Here is a 15142-nt window from a genome sequence, read left to right as displayed (position 1 = left end):
TAACCATTGTATTTTCTTTTCTTTTCTTTTTAATATTTCTTTCTTTAGGCCACACCAGGTCTTAGTTGCTGCATGCAGGATCTTCGTTGTGACATGTGGACTCTTAGTTGCAGCATGCCTGCAGGATCTAGTTCCCCGACCAGGGATTGAACCTGGGCCCCCTCCACTGGGAGTGTGGAGTCTTACCCACTGGACCACCAGGGGAGTCTCAACCATTGTATTTTTATCACTTCATAATGCCATTTTGGGGATAGAAGTAGCCATTGCACAGGAAACAAATATAGCATAGTAGAAAGATCCATGGACTTGAGACAGGTGGGTCTGCCTAACCATTTTGCCACTTCCTAGTTGTGAGGTCCTGGGCAAGCCCCTTAGCCTCTGTGCTAAGAGCAGGTTTCCCATCTATAAAATAGAAGTGACTAAAACTCATTAAATCACTGTGAAGTTAAAAGCATGAGACCTTCATGACCTGTAACACTCTCTCAACGAATGGTCTTCTTGTCCCTCTTTCTGTCACGCAAGTGCCTTCCTAGGATGTAAGTCCTTCCATAGTAAGAGCTTTCGCTGAAAGTGGTAGTTGAAATTTTGCCAGGGGAAAGCCTTCAGTAACCTGATCTAAAACACTTCCAGCATTAAAGTTCTGATTCTATTACCAGTCCTTTTCCTGACATCAGCAATTTCCTTCATGTGTTGCCAAGCACAACTCACTCATGACTTCAGGTAAAAGGAAAGGATAATGTCACAGTAAAATTAAAGGTTGTGGCTTGAGAGCAGTTTCACATTTAAAAACAATGGAAATGTTGGAGCCTCTCTAGGAAGTAAATGTCAAGGCGTATTAACGTAGAGTGAGCACAAATGCCTTCAGGTATTAACCTACTGAGAAAACTCATTTGGTTCACCATTGTAGCCTCTCCTAAACTCTGAAAATAGGTCCTCTATATTATTTTAATGTTACTTAGAAAAAAGAATTAAACAAACATCTATTAAAGCAACCAGGTGTTAGGAAAAATGTATTTTTAGAAACCTACTGAGCCCTTTCCTCCTGGGAAAGGAAAGTAAATTGTTTCCTATGGAAAGGCACATTAACTCTTTCAGGCCCCTGGATGATTGTTTAGGAGAGTATTGGTAGAGATAATTAATAACTTTTGGTTCCAAGGTTCATGGCAAAAGTAATGAACTTCCCAAAGCAAGTTTCTTTTTCAAAAGGAGGCTGAAGCATAACAACTTTTATTTCTTACTTTCCCTTTCTTGTTAGCAACTCAAACATCCTGACACACTGCTTGCCATATTGGGCTCTGTAGTCAAGACAAATGTGGATTTGATAACCAGCATAGCATATTACTAGCTATGGAACCTTGTGCAAGTTACATAAGCTCTCTGAGAGCCCGTGTCCTCGTCTGTGACATCGCATCGTGATTATTAAATGAGGAAAATCTAACTTTGCAAGTTTACAGTGGTATACCTGGCATGTTTGACACTGGCAACAGATTTTTTTTTTTTTTTTTTGCGGTACGCGGGCCTCTCACTATTGTGGCCTCTCCCATTGCAGAGCACAGGCTCTGGACGTGCAGGCTCAGCGGCCATGGCTCACGGGCCCAGCCGCTCCATGGCATGTGGGATCTTCCCGGACCGGGGCACGAACCCGTGTCCTCTGCAACGGCAGGCGGACTCTCAACAACTGCCCCACCAGGGAAGACCAACAGATCATTTTTAATTCACTCCTGTAGATGTGAAAATTATTATCAGTAATACTCATTTTCTTAATTTATTCCTTAGTTTTAAAATAATTTACAATTTAAAAGAACAAATTTAACTTTTAAGAACTAAAATGTATGTTTTGTGTGAACTAAAATACACAGTTACTAAACAAGGTATTACACTTTGCAGTTCACCATTTTACTGTTTAAAGTTTTAAACTTTAATTAAAAAATCAAATTGTCAGTAGAATGATTGAATTAAATTAATCCAGTTTTTTTTCTTTGTCTTTAGAACCAGTGTGCTATTATTGTTTATTCATATTTACTGCTTAAATGTAGGGATATATTGTACCACAGGGCTTGGAGACATGAACAGTTCCCTAAGTGAGCTTGAACAATTCCTAGCTATTATGAACTTACTCTCGAAGCAAACCCATGAAGCTGCGTCCACGTGTCAGGGTGGCCTGTGTAACTGGGGGTTCTCTGAATTATCCTCCACGTAGAGTACAATGCGGATTAAGAGACAATTTGAATGATGAATGAATAAATGAATTTGATTCATAGAACATAAACAAAATTACATGGTAGGGCTTCAAGATACTAATATTGGTTATACAAATAGAAACTACTCATGTCTAAAAAAAAAAGAGAATTTGAAGTTTACATACATACACAGACACATATACATATTATATAATACGTATTATATACACATATTATATAATAAATTTATACGTATGTTTATTATACATACACATATATATATTATATAATATATATAATATATATATTATATAATATATATACATATTGTTAAAACTCAGCAGTTTAGAAGATAGACCGACCAAAGATGTTTTAGGGAAGAGCATTTTATCACCAACATTGTTTAAAATTGTGAGCACATGATGATAATAAAAAGCAGACAGACTAGGCTTGAGTGGTTTTTAAAATTCTCTCCAGACAGTGCATGCTCTATTGTTGCAACAGGGCCAGCCACTTCCCCTGCCCCACCCTTGGCACACCACTGCAAAGTTTCCAGTGTATACTTAGCACGCAAGTCTTTTTACAATGTTATACTTTTTTTTAAATTTTATTTATTTATTTATTTATTGGCTGTGTTGGGTCTTCATTGCTGCGCACGGGCTTTCTATAGTTGCAGCGAGCAGGGGCTACTCTTCGTTGCGGTGCGCAGGGTTCTCATTGCGATGGCTTCTCTTGTTGCAGAGCATGGGCTCTAGGCACACGGGCTTCAGTAGTGTGGAATGCAGGCTCAGTAGTTGTGGCTCGTGGAATCTAGAGCTCAGGCTCAGTAGTTGTGGCGCTCAGGCTTAGTTGCTCCACGGCTTGTGGGATCTTCCCGGACCAGGGATTGAACCCGTGTCCCCTGCGCTGGCAGGCAGATTCTTAACCACTGCGCCACAAGGGAAGTTCCAGCATGCAAGTCTTTTGAAACCAGAAAGATTTCTAGGGTCTTACTTTTGTGTTGCAGAGAGAGAAAAACAAAGACATGGAAATATGACTTAAAGAAGTAGCATTATCAGGCTTCCCTGGTGGTGCAGTGGTTGAGAGTCCGCCTGCCGATGCAGGGGACACGGGTTCGTGCCCCGGTCCGGGAAGATCCCACATGCCGCTGAATGGCTGGGCCTGTGAGCCATGGCCGCTGAGCCTGAGTGTCCGGAGTCTGTGCTCCGCAACGGGAGAGGCCACAGCAGTGAGAGGCCTGCGTACCGCAAAAAAAAAAAAAAAAAGAAGTAGCATTATCTTTTAAAAAGAGTAATGCTCTTCTGTAATAACAGCAATAGATGCATTTTAATTTAGAAAATATACAAAAGTATTTTTTAAAGTACACAGAAAGCAATAAAATCCCCTTTAGTCATGTTATACAACAACAACAATAACAATCATTTATTGATTCCCTTACTGTATCCCAGGAGCTGTACATTCATTCCATTATTCTAATCCTTACTATGAATTTAGGCAGTAGATTCATTTTTCACTTTTTTGTTTTTTCAAAATTCTTTCTTTCTTTTCTTTTCTTTCCTTTCCTTTCCTTTTTTTTTTTTTTAACAGAAGCGACAGTTGAGACCTAGAGAAGTGAAGTTATATAAGTAGCCCAAGGTTACAAGCCCAAGCTCATAAGTGGCAAAACTGGGATTCAAATACAGATCTGTTTGACTAAAAGCCCAATCTCTTAACAACTCTGTTTTTTTATACCTTTATAACCTCTCTTCTAGGGATTCATTCAAAGGAAAGAAACAAAATTGTTTTCAAAGATTTATGAGTGAGGACATTTATCAGAGTGATAGCTGTAAAAACACATATTTATGTACATGGGAGAAAGATGAGAAGGAAACAATAATATGTCACCAATGGTTAATTCTTTGTTACCGAGCTATTGGTGATTCTTATTTTATTGTACATATATTTCAATATTTTCTGAAATTTCTATAATAAGAATGTGTAACTTCCAAAAAGTTGAAAAAATGTTGCTTTAGAAAATGCTGATAAATTTTTGGTGAATCTTCAACTGATCAGTCATTGAATCCTGATCTTTTATACCAAGTTTGATTAACATGTTCTGTACAGCTCACACTTTCCAACAATGCCTGTACTAGGCTGGAATTAAATGTCACTTTGTTGTCTTCCCTCATATCTCCTTTAATCCTCAGCTGTTAGTGGCTTTTATTCTGCCAATTCTTTATTGCTCCTAACCTTCCCAGGGGGATGGCATTCATTTACTTCTTTGACTGCTTTTTATTTTTTTATACTTTTATTTACTTACTGCAAGGCTAAATAATGATTTCTAAATGCTTTCTAAAATGCTTTCTTCATACATAGTAATCCTCATTTAAGTAATATGTGCCCACCAATGAAACAGGCGGGAAGGGGGCAGGGTACAACCTTTGAAAGAATGACATAGCCCGAGGACATGACATAAACTGATTAGAACCAAGCAGGTCCAAGATTGCGGACAAGTCAACTTCCACTAGACCTTGAGCCTCAGTATGCTCACTGTAACACATCGGCAAGCTAAATGACACACTCACAGGTGCCATGACAGTTCTAAGACTGACCATAAGGATCAAAAAGTGGGCGGTGGCCCAATTCCTGGAAATCCCCACCCCTTCCTGAAATAGCTGGAATACTCCTCCCACTCATTAGCCTATGAAATTACCCACCCATATAAAAACTGACAACCCCATACCCTCATGCCTTTCTCACCTTCTGAGATGGTCCACACTCTGTTTGTGGAGTGTGTTTCTCTCTAAATAAATCCACTTCTTACCTATCACTTTGCCCCTCAATGAATTCTTTCTTCTATGACACATCAAGAACCTGAAATTCATTAAGTCCTGAAACCAGGTGTGTGATCTCAGTTGGAAGACTGTGGGGTTTGGCTGGGTTTGAGTCCCAGCCTCGTGGGTTCAAGACCCAATCAGGGTTTTGGCTGGGTTTGAGTCCCGGCATGTGGGTTCAAGTCCCAATCTGAGGTACATAGTTTCACACCCACTCCACCCCAAATAGTACCCAGTTACCCATTTACTTTCTAATTCCCAGGATTTCTCTTTCCTCCACACTTTCTTTGGGCCAGTTATCTCATGGCTTTTGCATCAAATCAAGCTTGTTCCTTTTTTTTTCCCTACAGTGTCGACTGTTTTTTAAAAAAGACATCCAATTCCTTTCTCTCATTAAGAAATTAAAGAAAGAAATATTTACACAGCCTAACTTTCTCCAAACAGATGGAATATTTTTTTCCCATCTTTTAAAAATTTCTTCCTCATAGCTAAGCTCTCTCCAGAAATTTTGGACATGGTTAGCAGTTTTCATTACAAGCATAAGCTTCCTGGATATCCAGGCATAATATGTTAGCTGTGGGATCCTCAGTGTATTTCTTCACTGTAGACTCACTTTTCTCTTCTATAAATGAAGACAGAAAGTCATTGAGCTCTAAAATCTCTGCCTAGTCTTAATCCTTAAATAAAAACAGACCAGTAAAGACTAGGTATTAGTTCTTCTGGTCCCAGTGCTGAAGGAGGATGTAACATATCAACTCTCTGAATGGTGAATGAGCAAGTGGCTTAGAGTATAGAAGCTTAAGGTAGTATTGAGGAAAGATGCTGAATTTAGAACTAAAGGAGGCTATATGGCTTTGAGAAAGTTATGTAATCCCTGGGTTGCTTTTCAGAGTTTGTCTTTGTCTTTATCTTCTGTAACTTCTGTACAAAGTGTTCAGATGTGGATTTCTTTTTGTTTATCCTGCTTCAGAATGGTAGAAATTTTTGAATCTCTGTGGATGGTATCTTTATCGGTTTTGGAAAATTCTCAGCCACTCAGTATTCAAATATTGCCTCTAGGGGTAAAATTATATGAACTCTGGGAATTGCCTTAAAATGTACCAAGAAAGAGAGACATAAAGAGAAAGAAAGAAAATGAAGAAATGTGTTAAAATCTTGATAATTGTGGAATCTGGATGATGGGCATATGGGGTTTATAGTACTATTCCCTCTATTTTCTTTCTTTCATGTTCCAGCCAGTTCCAGCCAGTCTTTATCGCATCCCAACAGCTGAGTCCCTTCTCCATTATCTAGCATTTGTGTCCTGCCCCTTTCTGTCCTGTCTCCAAATGAAGAAACCTGTATTAAAGAAATTCTCTTAGTAGATCTTGGTCAGAACAGCAAAAGTCTGTGGCACAAGCTGCTCCCTCCCCGCTTCCTGTCACAGCTTGATGACAGAAGCTCAGGTCTGGGAAGGTATCACTGAGGAAAATGAAGCTCCTTCTCCTCTCAGCTCCCAGTCAAGGCATGTGGAGGAGCAGACCAGCAGCATCTCTCATGCTGCGGCTCTGGGGAGTGTGGCTGAGAGGTGAGGGGCTTCCTTCCTCCACCCCGTGAGGCCGAAAGCTCTGCACTGGTGCCCAATCAAATCTTGAATCTCTGGAGACAAGAGTTTTGAGTGAAGTAGAAAAGAAGAGCTTTATTGCTTTGCCAGGCAAAGGGGGACACAGTAGGCTCCTGCCCTCGGGAAAACTAAAACTACGTGTCCCAAGCCGGGAGGATTTGATGAAGACATTCATAGTAATAGTTCAAGGGTAGGGTTGCTGACAAGATTGGGTGTGCGCAGGGCTTGCACTCCCTTGATCTTGTCTCAGGTGGTCTCCTAATCTTGAGGAGCTTTTTTGTTCCCTTTAGTCTTGCCTCAGGTGGTTCCTTGGCTGGTCCTCCCTTGACTAGGAACAGTTTGAATCTGCCCTTTGGAACTCAGGGAAGGTCCTGGAGGCTCCAGTCTTGCTTACAAGAAACAGGGGACAAAAAGGCCTCCATGCCCAGGAGCCCCACAGGGCCCCGCTCAGTTTCAAAATCCATGTATAGGTGGAGTCTCTGTCCAAGACATGGCAGGCCAAGAACACTGGAGACCCGATAACTCTTTCTCCAGCTTGCTTGCAGGGTGGAGGTTTTGCAGAAATCTTAGGTAAGAGTTGGATATAGGACTCTGGAACTCAGAGAACTTGAGACAGTAGATACACAAGACCAATCTGGAAAAGTGTGGTCACCTCTGGGGAACCAGTCCTCCTTCACTCCCAGGCCTGAGGCTCCAGAGGGACAAATGATCAGTACTACTGCTGTCAGCCTCTGGCTCCAGTTCTGCCTTGCCCCACTGGACTGTCAAAGGCCTGGAGTGTCCTTCACCATGCCTCTCCAGCTGTCAAATTCCTGCTCATTCTGCAAGACCCTTTTGTCTCTGAACCCCACTTTGCAGGAGGGGTGTGCCCTGGCTCCTAGGGATTCTTTTGTAATGAGCTGGTCCCAAGGAGAGAAAGAATTTCTAAGAGTTAATGAAAAGCTCCTTTTGTGTCTCCTACTTTAATTTGATCCTCTTAGCTTGAATCCCAGTGGAGGTGTGTGTGCTGAATTCTGAGGGTGAAGGGAGTGTTTTTCTTTTAGCTCACAAAGGTCAGGCAGCAAGCCTTAGTCATGCTAATGGAGATCTAACCTTTCATGGCCTCTGAGAGTTTTCCAGCTCAAGGGATTTTCCAAAGTCTCTCAAATGAGGCCTTTATCTCCAAATCACAGTGATAATTGCTAGCAAAGTCAGAACTTGAACTGAGGTCTTCTGACGTGAAGGCTAGTGCTTTCTTCACCGGCAACTCTCTCTTGTAATATTGGACTTTTTAATGGCTCTTTCAGCACCAAGTACCATTCCTAGCACATAGTAGTGTCATAATAGATATGATGAATAAATAAACCAATAACAGCTACTCTACTGCCTGATTCTTCCTTTTCTCTCTAGCATAGCAGGGAGTAAAGAAAGCAAACTGGCAGAATGTGTTTGGGGTTTCCAAGAAGTAGTATCAACATGAATGAATGACCTTTGGGCTCCCTGACACTCAAATAATTCAATCAAGTGGAAATTGAATCTCTGAAGAACTACTGTCCATTCTTAGCACAATCCCTAAAGGATACAAAATCCTAGAACACAGCCAGTAGAAAATACTGACTCTGATCTGTTGTATAAGCAATATCATGTATAAAGATGGAAGACCAGATACATTTCCAAAATGGCTGAAATACATTTTCATGGCTACCACAGGCATGGGTTTAGAAGCAGAGGGCTCCCAGGTAGTCTTAGCGTGTGTTTGTTGAAATGAGTCAAATTTAATTGAATTGGATTGATTTCTTCTGTGATTACTCAAGTGGTCAGAGTTTTTGTCTTTCAAGGTCCTGGGAACAAGACTCTAGAGGACATCTATTGTTTTCTGCCATAGTGCATCAACTCACCCTCCCTCTAGAAGTACTCTGCTTTACCCCTGAGAAGCTCTCCCTTCTCCATTCTCAGTCCCTGTGGCTTGGGCAAGGTTAAGCCAATGCCAAGCTCCAGAGGGGACCATGGACTTCAGACATGGCTAGTTAGTTGTTGCAGAGTCAATGAGCCATAATGAAGGATTTTTATAAGACACATAAGGCAGAGACTCTCACTCTTTACACTGAAAGTAGATTTGAGAGTTTATAGGGAGTTGGACTGCTGCTGCCATATTGCTAACATATAAAGCCCAAGGCTGAAACCAAATAGCGGAAGGCAGAGTCAAGAGATTGGAGAGAAACTAAATCTAGATGATTTCAGTTGAAACCTGAATCCGCTTACCTGAAGCCAGCCCTAGGTCTGGATTTCTCAGTAAAGATGTGGACCCATAGTATCCCTTTTTGCTTAAGGTAGGTTTAGGTTGGGTTTTTCTGCCACTTGTAGTCAAGAGGCTCCTAATTTGTGTAAGAACAGTTCCTGTCTCACTTCTTCAATGTTCTCTCCTGAACAGTCTTCTCTAGTACAGACCGTACACATCCAGTAACAGGAAAACAAGCTGGCTCACCGTGATCTTCTCTGATTTCTTTCCAATCTCCACCCTACCATCAAGCACGTTACCTTTAAAAGGCAAGTTGTGCTAGGAAACAAGTGTTTTATTGGAGATCATATAGCTAAGAGGTGGTGAAGCCAAAACCATGACCTGGGATTTTGGATTCAAATACTTTGCTGTCCACTTATCACATTTTAAAAAATCATATTAGGAGCCATTGTTGATTCCATTTTCTGGCTATAGCCATATACTTTAGAGCTGCACTGTATAATATGGTAGGTGCTAGCCTTATGTAGCTACTTAAATTCAAATTAATTGAAAATAAATAAAATTTAAAATCAGTTCCTTAGTCATTCTAGTCTCATTCCAAGCACACACTAGCCACATATGGGTAGTGGCTGCCAGATTGGACAACACAGATAAAGTACATTTATATCACCACAGAAAGGTCTGATGGACAGCATTGCTCTAGAGACAGATTTCCTTCTTTATCCAAAGTTGCTAGGGTCAGAATCCCTGATAGAATCTTTCTACTCTTCAAATGGCAAATGAGGCTAATAGACAGATGAAGAAATATGAGCTGTTCAGTCATCTATTCCATACTTTTTAAACACTTAGATGGGATGAATAGGTCCTAGCCCCTCACTTCTGGGATGGGTAAATCTGAAACATGCTACTTAGTAAGGGATGATTAATCTGTTGTTATATCAAGCATTTTGAAATTATATAAATAAATATCAATTAAAACATGCATCTCTCTACCCTGCTCTGATCTAGTATGTGATTATACATTTCTTGGGAGTTTGAAGAACATGATATTTCATTCTCAAGCTGGTGATTCATTAAGAATACATTTCTCAATGACATTTCCACAGATCATCATTCTCCAAGCAGGAACTCTCTTCGTAGGTCTGGGCCCATTTCCCTTTCAGATTAAAACCCTCTGGGAAAAAAGATCTAATCATTTCCATTCAAACAAGCAGTAAGGCTCTCCAACTGAAAATTTGTAGCAGATATTCAAGTTGTGAAATGGTAACTATGGCATAAAATAAACCTTCTTTATTGGACAGAATATTCAAATGAATGATTGTATTGTCACCTAGATACCACTAGTGAGTTATTCTTCCAGGGGAAAAAAAAAGCTAGTTTGGCTTTGTTGTCTGTCAAACAGAAAAAAAAAAAAGATGAACAGATAACATATAGGACCCAGGATGACCATTTCTTTTTGGTTTGACATGAATAGTGTGTATTTGCAAACATTCCCCATTCACTTGTATGAAGTAATTAGAAAAAAAGCACACAATTTTCACAAAATGGGAGGGGGTGTGGTCAGATTTCAGCCCAAGTGCTCCCTTGTTGGGTAGATAATTTAGTATCAGAAGGTAGCCATGGAGACCATGAAAGTTACTCATGTGAGTAAAGATGCAACTAATGATGCCCACAATTACTTAATCACAGGCATGCTTAAACTGCTTTTGCCATTTTTGGAGCCTGCTTATGGCTAATTGTGGCTGCAAGTGAGAAACTACAGGTGCAATCAGATGTGTTTCTAATTTTTACATTTGTGCTGACAGCAGGAGAATAAACTGCCCCTTCTAAAAAGGGGAGCTGTAAAAGGAGGGCTGAAATTAGTTCTTTCAAGTTCAGGGAGGAGGGAACAGCCTCCAACATGAAAAAGAACACAAGTCATTTAATGTTTAAACAGAGGAAAATTCTAGATCATCAACCAACCTTCAGCCAGATTCCAGGCCCATCTGTGCATCTTCCCCTTTCCCTGAGGTCCTCCCACTCGGATTCCTGCTACTGCCCCCACCAAAAGGGGCCTTTTACACTCTCCTTATAACCCTACAACTCCTGTCCCATCATGGAATAGACACTATTTTTTAATGTTATCTTCTGCATGGTCACATTTACTCTACAAATATTTTTTACACATGTTGTAATACATATGTGCACAAATGAACTCTGATATATACCCTTGGGACAGGCGGTTAGCTTTTGAAGTTCTCTTACCAGGAATTAACACCCCAGAGATGGCTATGGAACACTTCAAATATCCTTATCAAAATCTCACTTGGTTTTTAATTCCTACAAGGAATGTGAGAAATGTTTTTGAACAGGTAAAATGAGTGCTGGAACAAGGCATTTGGTTGACTAGGAAATAGAAGCCCCACTGCTCTTGCATGGCTGAGTACACAGCTCCAGCAAGCTCAGGGGACAGACTCCACCTGAGAAGTGATTGTGGTTGCATTGCCTGTAGTGCCTGCTGCTTGTGGTAGATGGATCCCCAAAGCCTCAAGAACCAGTCACAGGACTGTTCTTGTACCTGCTGGTGAGTAAAACATTTGCAGTTTTGGCAGAATTAGGTCTGAGTCCTCACCTGGTGTGGAAGTTGTAAGGTAGAGGATGTATGCCACAACCCACCTGTGTGCACTAGAGCTACTGACATTTACCCCAAGAGCCTGGCAGTTGCTGACTGACCAAATTAGTTTGGGTCAGTTCAGAACATTTTGATTTTCTCCTAAAATAGTTCCCACGGGTTTATATTTCCAAAACAAATGAAATAAAAAACAAGGGTATATATAATTATAATACAGATAATGAAAAAAACAACAAGGGTATAAAGGAAATATGTAGTTACAGAAGGCACCAAATGCAGAGAAATGGACACATTATTTTAGGTTCAGGAAATCACCTTCTACCCAAGGGAGGAAATATAAATGACTCCCTTTGTGTACATCTTGCCTGGCCTCTGGCCCTCCTAGACCCTGCCTTTCTCCAAGCGCTGTGCATCATCTTTTCCCTGCCTCATAAGAGTTGCTGGTTAATCACTCAAACTACTCTCCATTCCACAAACAGTATCAGATATCCATTCTGCGTGTTCTGGGCTCTGTGATGACTCATTGGGATAAATTGGACAGGCTCCCTGCCCAAGGGATGCTTCCCTATAAGTAAGCCCTCTGCTCTATTAATCATGCACTCTTCTAGTTTGGGGCCTGAGATACAAGCTTTATCCACAGCCAATAGCAGAACTGTGAGGACTGGTGAGTAATGAGGTAGAGAAAATGTTGGTCACCAGAACCCTCTTAGGGAGAGCTCTCTGTTTGATTAGAAGAAATACTTTGCAATGACATTTGGGGTGGAAGGTGAAGTCCCAAGGGCCTTGTCCATCAAGGAAAGATGTCTGCTAAACTGCTCTGCATGACACAAGGAGACGGACTGTGTTGCTCCTAAGAGACGGCAGAGAACGGGTAGGGCAGAGAAGGGGGAGGCCAGGGAGGTGGAGGGAAGAGTGTGCAGCCACAATGCAACAGCGGAGGTGTCTGCTGCACGATGGAACCCTTTGTGGGGATACACAGATCTTTGGTCAAATATGCTAAATGAATGAGATGTTTAGCATGTGTGATTATCTTATGGAGATTGGTGAAGAGGTTGAGTTTGGCATTTGGACTGATGTTGAACACTACCTCTGGGTTTTTTAGTTTCATAAACCCAGGTATTCCTTTTTTTTGCTTAAGCCAGTCTGGTTCTCTCTGTCTGGCTCTCTCTCTCTCACTCACAGACACACACACACACACACACACACACGAGCATACACACACACTGTCCTACCCTTCCCCATGGTGATAGAGAAGGAGCAATGGGTAGAGGTAGGTAAAAGGAGGGTTATTCTATCATACTGTAACATGACAGGTTGAGGGTATGAATGGGCTTGGAGAAATGGGCATGGTGCCCAGGGCTTGGGCAGCCACAAGTCAGAGGATGATTAGACAATAGCAATCAGCGACTTATAAAGGCTAGGGGTCAAGGCCACAGAGATTTTTCAAAATCCAAGCAAATAATCACCACTCAGGGGTCTGCTGGTGCTGTGGGCTTTGAGTGTGGCTGAGGATCAAATGGTCAAACATTTCCTCAGCACGGTGATATGCCAGGCCCAGTGTTAGAGATTCTACAGGGATGCAGACACTGCCCCCTTTCTCCAGATGAGAGACCTTTAGGTCCAGTAGCAAAACTACAGCATTAGGAAGCTCAGAAGAATCTGGCAGGGTAGAGAAGCCTTCCACAAGGAGGTGGTTCTTGCTGTCAGCTTTGGAAGATAAATAGGAGTTAGGCAGATGTGTGAGGAAAGGTCTTCCAGGCAGAGAGGTTGGCCTGTGCAAAGGGCAGAGGCCTGAGAGTCAGGGGGACTGAGGCAGGAGATGAGGTTCTCCAAGATCAAAAAGGCTTTGCCTGGAAAGGAGAGAAGACTGGAACAGACCCTCCCCTCATGGCCCTTGGAAAGAATCAATGCTGCTGACACCTTGCTTTCAGACTTCTAGCCTCCAGAACTGTGAGAAAATTAATTTCTGTTGTTTAAGTCACTGAGTCTGTGACACTTTGTTATGGCAGCTCTAGCAAACTAATATAGCAGGTTTGAATTCTGGCTCAGCTGCCCCTCAGCTATGCAAACTTGGGTGAGTTACATAATCTCTCTGTCTCATTTTCTTTACCTGTGAAATTAAGATAGTAATCAGAGCTTTGTCATGATAAATGATACATATAATGTGTTTACCTTAGTGCCTAGACTGAAGTCAGCTCTCAATAAATGCTAGCTGCCATTATTATTTTGGTTATTATTATAATATTAGTTTCTTGGGAATTTTTTTAGCTTCATGATGTAGTGCTACTGTAATGAAACTTAAATGGCTCTAAATTTTTTTATGAATTCCTCTTTACAGTCATAATCAAGAATGTAGTCAGGGGAGTTCCCTGATGGCCTAGTGCTTAGGATCCCGGGCTTTCACTGCGGTGGCCCATGTTCAGTCCCTGCTCGGGGAACTGAGATCCCACAAGCTGCCCAGCACAGCAAAAAAAACAAAGAATGTAGTCAGGCCTGCAGGAGTAACTCCTGACATTCTCACATGTCTGGGGTATAAAACTTATCTTAATGAAAAACCCCAGGAAGGTCTCCTCAGAAGGCCACCTGGCAGGGGGCTGGATCCCCTAAATCACCTGGATCCCCTAAGATCATGTGTCAATCTGAGAAGCTGCATCGTCCCTTCACTCTGGACCTCACCCTGATCCTTTTCCGAGCTGAAAAACCAAAGCTTCCTCACAAGCAGAACACATGCCCAGATCTAAAACACACTTCCTGCCGAAACAGATTTCATGTGCCTCCTGATCATGCCTGAAGGAACCCTACTTCCCTGCTGGGTTTTGTTTTATATTTTTACCATTTTATTGTGGAGAATCTCAAACATACCCAGAAGTAGACAAAATAGCTTAAAAGCTCCAGGTGTCCATCATCAACTCATGACGAAGCCCACCCATCCACTCTCAATCCGTCTCAATTTTTTTTAAAAATTTAATTTTATTTATTTTTTATACAGCAGGTTCTTATAAGTTATCTATTTTATACATATCCTCTCAATATTTTTAAAGAATATTCCAGACCTTATATAATTTCACCATTAATGTTTGATTATGTATCTTTAAAAGATGAGAAGTTTAAAAAATTTTAAATACCATTATTACATGACTTAATTAACAATATAATATTATTCATAATATTCAGTCAATAATCAAATTTTCCTTTCTCATAACCTCATAAATTTTAAAATAGTTTGTTTGAATGAAGATTAAAATCATCCTTATTATTTAAATATGATGCACATTGCAATTAATTAATACAGTTGACCCTAGAAAAGATGGGTTTGAAGTATGCAGGGCCACTTTTAGGCAGATATTTTCAATAGTAAGTAATATAATGCTACATAATCCTAGGTTTGTTGAATCTGCGGATGGAGAGCAGCAGATACAGAAGAAACACGTACAAGGAGGGCCGACTGCGGATTTTTGACTCTGTAAGGGTCAGCGCCCCTAACCTGTAACTCTCACATTGGTCAAGTGTCACCTGTATACCTTTCAAGTTTCTTTTAATCTATAGGTTTCTCTTTATTTGTTGAAACCTGGTTGTTTGTTCTATATAGTTTCTCACAGTCTGGATTTTGCATTCATCCCTGTGGTGGCATTTACCATGTTGCTCTGTCTTATGCCTTTCTTGTACATTGGTGATTAAAACTAGGGTCTTGATCAAACCCAGGCTCTGTTTTTTAGC

Source organism: Hyperoodon ampullatus, assembly GCF_949752795.1.
Source record: "Hyperoodon ampullatus genome assembly, chromosome: 6".
Taxonomy (NCBI): Eukaryota; Metazoa; Chordata; class Mammalia; order Artiodactyla; family Ziphiidae; genus Hyperoodon; species Hyperoodon ampullatus.
Note: the sequence above shows the minus strand (reverse complement) of the source record.